This window comes from Oncorhynchus nerka, linkage group LG15 (assembly GCF_034236695.1).
Source record: "Oncorhynchus nerka isolate Pitt River linkage group LG15, Oner_Uvic_2.0, whole genome shotgun sequence".
NCBI lineage: Eukaryota > Metazoa > Chordata > Actinopteri > Salmoniformes > Salmonidae > Oncorhynchus > Oncorhynchus nerka.
Genome location: NC_088410.1, coordinates 66,378,456 through 66,388,921, shown reverse-complemented (window position 1 = coordinate 66,388,921; position 10,466 = coordinate 66,378,456). Strand labels below are relative to the sequence as shown.

At 40.8% G+C, this 10,466-nt stretch overlaps 1 pseudogene; it reads right to left on the bottom strand.

Annotated features, from left to right (window-relative positions):
- Positions 1-5,606: 5,606 nt before the first annotated feature.
- On the bottom strand, positions 5,607-10,466 carry LOC115143147 (mitochondrial intermembrane space import and assembly protein 40-A-like; annotated as a pseudogene).

Genomic DNA, 10,466 nt, shown 5'->3' with positions numbered 1-10,466 from the left:
TAGGATTTTGCCTGTGCTTAGCTCCATTCTGTTTCTTTTTTATCCTGAAAAACTCCCCAGTCCTAAACGATTACAAGCATGCCTATAACATTATGCATCCAACATTATGCTTGAACATTTGAGAGTGGTACTCAGTAATTTGTTATATTGGATTTTCCCCAAACATAACACTTTGTATTCAGGACAAAAAGTTAATTGCTTTGCCAGTTTTTTTGCAGTATTATTTTCGTGTCTTGTTGCATGTTTTTGAAAATGTTTGTTCTGTACAGACTTCCTTCTTTTCACTGTCAATTAAGTTAGTATTGTGGAGTAACTACAATGTTGTTGATATGTCCTCAGTTTTCTAAGAGTGGTTTCCATCCTCTCCGGCAACTAAGTTAGGAAGGAAGCCTGTATATTTGTTGTGTCTGGGTGTATTGATACACCATCCAAAGTGTAATTAATAACTTCACCATGCTCAAAGGGAAATTCAATGTCTGTTTTTTTACCTATCTAGCAAGAGGTGCCTTTCTTCGCCAGGCATTGGAAAACCTCCCTGGTCTTTTTGGTTGAATGTGTTTGAAATTCACTGCTCGACCCCCACACATACAATTAACAGATAATTCATTGTTATGTGTGGGGTACAGAGGTAGTCATTCAAAAATCATGTTAAACATTATTATTGCACATAGTGAGTCCATGCAACTTGTGACTTGTTAAACAAATGTGTACTCCTGAACTTATTTAGGCTTGCCATAACAAAGGGGTCGCATACTTATTGACTCAAGACATTCCAGCTTTTCATTATCCATTAACTTGTAAAAATATTGAAAAACATAATTCCACTTTACCATTATGGAGTATTGTGTGGAAGCCAGTGACACAAAATTGAAATTGTATCCATTTGAAATTCAGGCTGTAACACAGCAAAATGTGGGAAAAGTTAAGGGGTTTGAATACTTTCTGAAGGCACTGTAGCTTCTATTGTGTTCCCATTTCATATATATTTTTAAGCTTTCAGCTATCCAGAAACAATACATAGAGTGCCTTACAAAAGTATTCTGACTCCTTGGATTTCTTCACATTTTGTGTTACAAAGAGGGATTAAAATGGATTTGTAATTTTTTGTCAACAATTAAAACGAAATAATCTGAAATATCAAAGTGGATTAATACATTCAAGCCTAAATTAGTTCAGGAGTAACATTTGGTTTAACAAATCACATAATAAATTACATGATCTCTGATTGACTAACACCCCCCCATTCCCCATTTGCCCTAACAATAGCCTCTATTTGTCGGGGAATGGACCCTACAAGGTGTCGAAAGAATCCCACAAGGAACCATACCCAGTTCAAAAGCACTTAAATATTTTGTCTTGCCCATTCACCCTCTGAATGGCATACATACATAATCCATGTCCCAATTGTCTTAAGGCTCTTGAGTTTAATGTTTTGTACTCTGTGTTTTTTAAACCACCCAGACACATAAAAAATACAGTTGTCCTCCTGAACTGAGCTGCAGGACAGGTTGAAACAGCTCAGGGATGTTACCATTGTTTGCAATCGCAACAAATAATCTGCTCAGACCCCAACCAATGAGCATCAAAAGTCGTGCTATAAATTCTCAGTCAACCCAAAGATTCCTTGATGCCCTTCCAGACTCCCTCTGCCTACCCAAGGACGTCAGAGGAAAAAATCAGTTAACCACCTAACCGAGGAACTCAATTTAACCTTGCGCAATACCCTAGATGCAGTCGCACCCCTAAAAACTAAAAACATTTGTCATAAGAAACTCCCTGGTATGCAGAAAATAGCTGAGCTCTGAAGCAAGCTTCCGGAAAATTGGAACGGAAATGGCGCCACACCAAACTGGAAGTCTTCCGACTAGCTTGGAAAGACAGTACTGTGCAGTATCAAAGAGCCCTCACTGCTGCTACACCAAACTGGAAGTCTTCCGACTAGCTTGGAAAGACAGTACCCTGCAGTATCAAAGAGCCCTCACTGCTGCTCGATCATCCTATTTTTCCAACTTAATTGAGGAAAATAGCAACAATCCAACATTTATTTTTTATACTGTCGCAAAGCTAACTAAAAAGCAGCATTCCCCAAGAGAGGATGGCTTTCACTTGAGCAGTAATAAATTCATTAACTTCTTTGAGGAAAAGATCATGATCATTAGAAAGCAAATTACGGACTCCCCTTTAAATCTGCGTATTTCTCCAAAGCTCAGTTGTCCTGAGTCTGCACAACTCTGCCAGGACCTAGGATCAAGGGAGACACTCAAGTGTACTATATATATATATATATATCTTGACACAACGATGAAAATAATCTAAATCTTCAAGCTGCATACTGGACCCTATTCCAACTAAACTACTGAAAGAGCTGCTTCCTGTGCTTGGCCCTCCTATGATGAACATAATAAATGGCTCTCTATCCACCAGATGTGTACCGAACTCAATAAAATGGCAGTAATAAAGCCTCTCTTGAAAAAGCCAAACCATTGCGCAGCAACTCACTGCCTTCCTGAATACAAACAATATATATGAAATGCTTCAGTCTGGTTTTAGACCCCATCATAGCACTGACACTGCACTTGTGAAGGTGGTAAATGACCTTTTAATGGCGTCAGACCGAGGCTCTGCATCTGTCCTCGTCCTCCTAGACCTTAGTGCTGCTTTTGATACCATCGATTACCACATGCTTTTGGAGAGATTGGAAACCCAAATTGGTCTACACGGACAAGTTCTGGCCTGGTTTAGATCTTATCTGTCAGAAAGATATCAATTTGTCTCTGTGAATGTTTTGTCCTCTGACAAATCAACTGTACATTTGTGTTCCTTAAGGTTCCGTTTTAGGACTATTGTTTTCACTATATATTTTACCTCTTGGGGATGTAATTCGATGACACACAGCTGTACATTTCAATGAAACATGTTGAAGCCCCAAAATTGATCTCGCTAGAAGCATGTGTTTCAGACATAAGGAAGTGGATGGCTGCAAACGTTCTACTTTTAAACTCGGACAAAACAGAGATGCTTGTTCTAGGTCCCAAGAAACAAAGATCTTCTGTTGAATCTGACAATTAATATTGATGATTGTACAGTCGTCTCAAATAAAACTGAAGGACCTCGGCGTTACTCTGGACCTTGATCTCTCTTTTGACGAACATATCAAGACTGTTTCAAGGACAGCTTTTTTTCTATCTACGCAATATTGCAAAAATCAGAAACTTTCTGTCCAAAAATGCAGAAAAATGTATCCATGCTTTTGTTACTTCTAGGTTAGACTATTGCAATGCTCTACTTTCCGGCTAAAGCACTAAATATACTTCAGTTAGTGCTAAATACGGCTGCTAGAATCCTGACTAGAACCAAAAAAAATGGATCATTTTACTCCAGTGCTAGCCTCCCTACACTGGCTTCCTGTCAAGGAAAGGGCTGATTTCAAAGTTTTACTGCTAACCTACAAAGCATTACATGGGCTTGCTCCTACCTATCTTTACGATTTGGTCCTGCTGTACATACCTACACATACGCTACGGTCACAAGACGCAGGCCTCCTAATTGTCACTAGAATTTCTAAGCAAACAGCTGGAAGCAGGGCTTTCTCCTATAGAACTCAATTTTTTATGGAATGGTCTGCCTACCCATGTGAGAGATGCAGACTCGGTCTCAACCTTTGTCTTTACTGAAGACTCATCTCTTCAGTAGGTCATATGATTGAATGTAGTCTGGCCCAGGAGTGTGAAGGTGAAGGGAAAGGCTCTGGAGCAACGAACCGCCCTTGCTGTCTCCCCACTGGGATTCTCTGCCTCTAACCCTATTACAGGGTCTGAGTCACTGGCTTACTGGTGCTCTTCCATGCCGTCCCTAGGAGGGGTGCGTCACTTGAGTGGGTTGAGTTGCTGACGTGGTCTTCCTGTCTGGGTTGGCATCCCCCCTTGGGTTGTGCCGTGGTGGAAATCTTTGTGGGCTATACTTGGCCTTGTCTCAGGATGGTAAGTTGGTGGTTGAAGATATCCCTCTAGTGGTGTGGGGGCTGTGCTTTGGCAAAGTGGGTGGGGTTATATCCTGCCTGTTTGGCCCTGTCCGGGGTATCATCGGATGGGGCCAGTTTCTCCTGACCCCTCCTGTATTTATGCTGCAGTAGTTTGTGTCGGGGGGCTAGGGTCAGTCTGTTATATCTGGAGTATTTCTCCTGTCTTATCCGGTGTCCTGTGTGAATTTAAGTATGCTCTCTCTAATTCGCTCTTTCGGAGGACCTGAGCCCTAGGACCATGCCTCAGGACTACCTGGCATGATGACTCCTTGCTGTCCCCAGTCCACCTGGCCGTGCTGCTGCTCCAGTTTCAACTGTTCTGGCTGCGGCTATGGAACCCTGACCTGTTCACCGGACGTGCTACCTGTCCCAGACCTGCTGTTTTCAACTCTCTAGAGACAGCAGGAGCGGTAAATATACTCTTAATGATCGGCTATGAAAAGCCAACTGACATTTACTCCTGAGGTGCTGACTTGTTGCACCCTCGACAACTAGTGTGATTATTATTATTTGACCATGCTGGTCATTTATGAACATTTGAACATCTTGGCCATGCTCTGTTATAATCTCCACCCAGCCCAGCCAGAAGAGGACTGGCCACGCCTCATAGCCTGGTTTCTTGCTAGGCTTCTTCCTGGGTTTGGGCTTTTCTAGGGAGTTTTTCCTAGCCACCGTGCTTCTACACCTGCATTGCTTGCTGTTCGGGGTTTTAGGCTGGGTTTCTGTACAGCACTTTGATATTTCAGCTGATGCAAGAAGGGCTATATAAATATAAATACACGCTCTGGATAAGAGCGTCTGCTAAATGACTTAAATGTAAATGTATGTAATGTACACTTGATTTGACGAGGCCATTGGTGATTTTAAAACAGCTAGTGCCATGTCTGATGGTTGAAGACTGAGGTTGGATCAACATTGTAGTCACTCCACAATAATGACTTAAATGTCAGTGAAAAGAATACAAATATACAAAACTTGCATCCTGTATGCAACAAGGCACAAAATTAATATTGCAACAAAAAAACAGCAGAGGAATAAAAATGCAAAGCCTTGTGTTGGATTTGACCCCAACATAACACAATAATGAATAACTGCCTCCTTATTTTCAAGCATTGTGGTGGCTACATCATGGAATGGGTATGCTTGACATCGGCAAATAAGAGTTTTTCTGGATAAAAATGAAGGGGTGGAGCTAAGCACAGGCAACAAACTAGAGGAAAACCTGCTTCAGTCTGCTTTACACCAGAGACTAGCAGAGGACTTCACATTTCAGCAGGAAAATAACCTACAACACAAGGCCAAATCTACCAAGAGGACAGTGAATGTTCCTGAGTCGCCAAGTTAGTTTTGGCTTAAATCTGCTTGAAAATCTATGGCAATACTTTTTTTTCTGCTTGAGAGTCTAGCCATGGTCCCCAACATCTTGACAGAGCTTGAAGAATTTTTTAAAATAATAAATGGGCAAATATTCCACAATCCAGGTGTGTAAAGCTCTTATAGACTTACCCAAGAAGACAGCTGTTATCACTGCCAAAGATGTTTCTAACATGTATTGACTCATGGAGCTGAATACTTATGCAACGACTATATTTTTGTTTTTTAATTTCTATTCAACTTTTTTTCTTTCAGTCTTTTTTTGTAGATTTGTTGACAAAAAAAATAATTAAATCTATTTTCATCTCTTTGCAACACAACAAAATGTGAAGAAGTCCAAGGGGTCTGAATACTTTTGCAAGGCACCCACAGAATCTGAGAAAATAAAAAACCAGGTGTGAATTAAATATAAAAGACAAATGGAAAAATAAAGTAGAAATGACATTTTTAAAATACAAAAAGCAATTACTAATTGGACTTTATAGTAAAGAGAACAATCAATACAAAAACAGAACACTAGTAATGGCAAAGGATAGCACAACACATGGTCTTGTTTTTTCCCCGAAGGAGCACAAAGAAAGAAATATACACACACTTAGAGTGAAGTTACCCCATCTTTTTCCTTACCCTCCTCCCTCTACAAGTCTCTTATATTATATGAGGGAAAACCCAATCTGGGTTAGAGTGGGGGGGGAATAGTCAACACTTTCATTTATCAGTTTAAATAATTGATACAAAAAGGATCACCTTAACACATCCATAGAAAGGGCTTGTCGTGAATCATGCTCAGCCTGAGGCTGTGCTGTTTGAGGGTGGTGGGGTGTCAGCGGGGCGGTGGAAGGGCTAGAGTCTTGGACAGGGGCTGCAGGTGTAGGGGTTGGTTCAGGGGCAGAGTCTTGTTTGGAAGGATCCGTTTCAGATGGCCCTCCCTGGGTCTCCTTGTCATCCTCCTGGGGGTAGAGTTCTGGGTATCTCTGCATACAATCCTGCATGCCCCTGAATTGCTCCAGGCACTCTGAGCCCTTCACCTCCTCCTTGCTGTAGTGGAAACAGGAGAAGGCCTCCTTAAACGATGCTCCACAGGGACCGCTGGCCATCCCTCCCAGACAGGGGCAGTTCCAGTTGATCTCCCCATTGGGCAGGATCAGACCTTGGGAGGCGACAGAGAAAAAGGGAAACAGATACTAATTATACCAGAAAGGAGTGCAACTCTATTAGGTTACTGGTTATCACAGAGGGCAGCAAGTTTGGCCAATGTCACAACAAACCCATGGAAACATGTAAGGCATGGGGCATGTCCTCATGTCAATCAAGTTAGCAATTGAGCTAATCTGGGCCTAATGTAATCTAATTGAGAAGCACTACTTCTCTCTACTCACCTTGTTCTTCATAGGGGTCATCAGGATCCTCCTCCACCAGCTCAGCGTTGCTCGGTGCTTCATGTTCCTCCTTAGTCACAAAGATGACACGGTCCTTACCTGGTGTGGAGAGGATGGGCAGATATCAGTGAGAATAGTCTCCACTGACTCAAGTGGCATGAAGTGGATTGTGGACTGGAGTTAGTCAACCCTAATATGTCCAATCAAATACACTTATACACAGTCAAATGTGATGTAAATGAATGGCCAGCCAATTTATATTTCAGGTGATTCTGCAATTTAGGGGACTTTAGCTGTGTAAACTTTCAGAAATTAAAACTTATTCAAACACCATTTTACCAGTATTGTACTTGTCTTTGATTCAGCTAGAAACTATATCTGATAATGGTTGCGATTATACTATTCAGGAATGTATATATTTTTGTCATTTTCTCCCAGACAAAATGTAATTTCCATCACGTCATTAAACATCCATTTTGGAGAAGTCCTCCAATAGAATCTACAGTGTGACACATACCTTTTCTTTTACTGTCAAAAGTCCCGTGAACTTCTCCACGTGCCCCTCTGCATTTCCCTTCAGCTTGGTTTTCCCACCCAAACCACCATGTCTGCTCACCAGCATCAAAGTCAGATGTTTCAAGCTCTTTGGCTTGACAACGGGAGCACTCTCTATACATGCACTCGTTCTTCAGGTTCTCTCAGCACAAACACTCAATAACTTTCTCAATGTTGCTGCAGCTGATCCCTTTGTGATACTGTAGTTTGTCAGCCATGAACTGGAGGTTGGCATGGGTTTTGCAGAGGCATGTGTCCCCATCTTGGACTGCTGGCTTGACAACCCAAAAAGGACATATTTCGCAGAATTCACAGTGGGAAATTAAACTTCTGATAAAGGTTCTGAATTGTGCCATTCAAGAAGCGCTTCTGCTTTTTGTTCTTGTTCCTCGTTAGTGGGTCCTTTTCCCTGTTGCTCTGCTGTTGTCATCACGTTCATAGAATCTAGTAATATTCTCTTCTGTGGCAGTGCCAATTCGGTTACACTGATTTTTCCTGGAGTATTGAAGACTTGGATGGCCTGTTTTCAAATTGTCTTCATTGCTTTTGCTAAAAATCCAAATTCTCTGTTTGTGGCTTTGACCAAGCCATACTTTGCCTCAGTGTTTTTGAAGCAACTTGTTTGTCCTTGGCACTGGACATTTATTTTATACTTTTGTTTTAACTCGGCAATGATGGCATTTTGAAACAATAAAATCCTTCAAGTTCTTCAGAGGTCTCTTCATTTGCTGTTTTGTCTTTGGGGAATCTTGTCTCTCCATTTTGTTCATCAGTCGATCATACCTTTTTTTTTTTGTATTTCTCAGATTTCCGTAAAGCATTATCAAGTTTGACGTTTGTCATACTAAGATCTCTGTATGCTTTTGTGCGACCTCTTACAACCTTTTTCCTTCCAGCAAGTATTCGACTTCTCATTCCTGTTGCAGACGATGAGGAAGGGGTATCAGGGTCTGCATCAGTGTCAGGCAAGTTAGGGGCAGGTATGTTGGCCTCATGTTCTGGCTGGAAGTCATCTGGTTACTGAGGTGATGTGTTGCCTGATGGGTAGGCCTCATGTTCTGGCTGCAAGTCATCTGGTTACTGAGGTGGTGTGTTGCCTGATGGGTAGGCCTCATGTTCTGGCTGCAAGTCATCTGGTTACTGAGGTGGTGTGTTGCCTGATGGGTAGGCCTCATGTTCTGGCTGCAAGTCATCTGGTTACTGAGGTGATGTGTTGCCTGATAAGTAGGTCTCCATTGCAACTGTTCTCTTTAAAGACTGTCTTCTATTCCGTTGGTTGCATTTTCATTGCCTTCTCTTGTTTATTTGTTCTTGCTTTGTAAGCTCAGAGTGAGACTTCACTTCTCCCTTTTCTTCCAGTATCTCTCCCTGACTTTTTGCAGATGTTCCTGGTATCGTATATAATAATATTCTATTTTGTTTCTATATGGTCTGTGACCTCTGTGCTGTTTTATGTGGTATCTTCTAAGAATAAAGACAAACACTACTTAGTTTTCAACTTGTGAACACATTGGAGCATTTTCTAGATTAAATTAATTTAAAACATTATTAAATAAGCCTAAAGAAATGACTAAAAAAAAAAACAAGTAAAGTAAAAACAAGATAATGGATATGTGTCATTTCCACCACACTTAAGTTTGATGGAAATGACTGATGGAAATGAAACTTCTACAGTTTCTGAAGAAAATTGACAGACTGCTTAGCATGCTTTGGTTAGTAATTACAGCTAGCATATAGTTTATACTAAATACATAAAATAGACATTTTTCTCGATTTTTCTTCAACTTCTGGACATCACATATGGAACAACTGTCCACTGCAGCCATGTGCTTCAGTGTCACTGTTTCCTTGGTAACCAAAGTAACATTCTATTGAAAAAAAACGTTATTAAATGAGGTATTTTGTCCTTAGTGGTGGAAATGACACCACTCCAAAAGGTATAAAAAATCAATATAAAAGCGTATTCTCACAAATATTGATATAGATTTTATTTAATTGACTGTTACATGACATTATATAAATGTGTAATTATTAATGTTCTCATAGAAAAACATAGTAGAAGTTTAAAAGTCTGGGTCAGGGACAAGGGTCTGACAAATTGAGGTATAAAATGAATCTGAAAAGTAGCTAAAATACTTGATAGAGAGGTGTTTAAAAAAGTATGGGGTGATTAGTGTGAACTTAACATACAAATATTTGTTTTATTTTTTTATAAAATCCCCAAAATTGACCTGAGGACATAGAAGTGCCTGTAGTTGTAGAATCACCCATTCATAAGTTATCACACCGAGGGCAGTCCGTCTACTTGTACTGAAATCAGCGACATAGATTTTCTAAATCTCTCTGGCTGAACCTGCTTCTACAAGCATTGGAGATAAAACATTGCCTCGTTCTAAGTATAATCATAATTATAAAATACAATGATCGAGCGTTTTAGCTAGCTAACTACTGCATTTAACCAGTTTGAAGAGAAGCGGTCATTCATTCACACAGCACGTAAAGTTACCTTCCTCCTTGACTGAGGGCATTTCTTCGGTGTGATGTCTACTGACGTGTAGTGCCCTTCAAGGTGTCCCTGCGGTGCCGAGTTTCCCGACTGATGTTAATTATACTACTTTATCAATTACAAAAGGAGAATAATTTGCTATTATATAGCTAGCTAGCGGTTTCACAACTACTTCATCGTTCACATAACCCACGTTTTTTGTGTCAGTGCATCTGAGGACGTAAGAACGAAGGACCCATTTTAGCTGCCCCTCTTAGTTCCTGACACAAATTCTTAGGGAATAGGTTGCAGTCCAAAACACTTAAGACACACCCTCGTCATATGCCCTTGGGGGAATCGCCGCAACCATATTTGTCGTCAGTCCAAATGATTAGCCAAGCAAGGCAAGTTTGCAACTTAAGCCCCTTTTAGCCCTCGTTTCTAATGGAGTTTGAGAGTGTACAATTATGTTCACGTCGGGCCTGAAACGCCCCTAATTCGATTCGCGATGATTGTAAATCCGCTATGAAAACTCCGTATTAACGTTAGCGGACTTAACATACACGTGTAACTAAGGCCGATTTAAGCTTGATGCAATATGGCCCAGCTAACAGAGGCCAAATCAAGCTCTACCACATCACTGTGCGCCTCA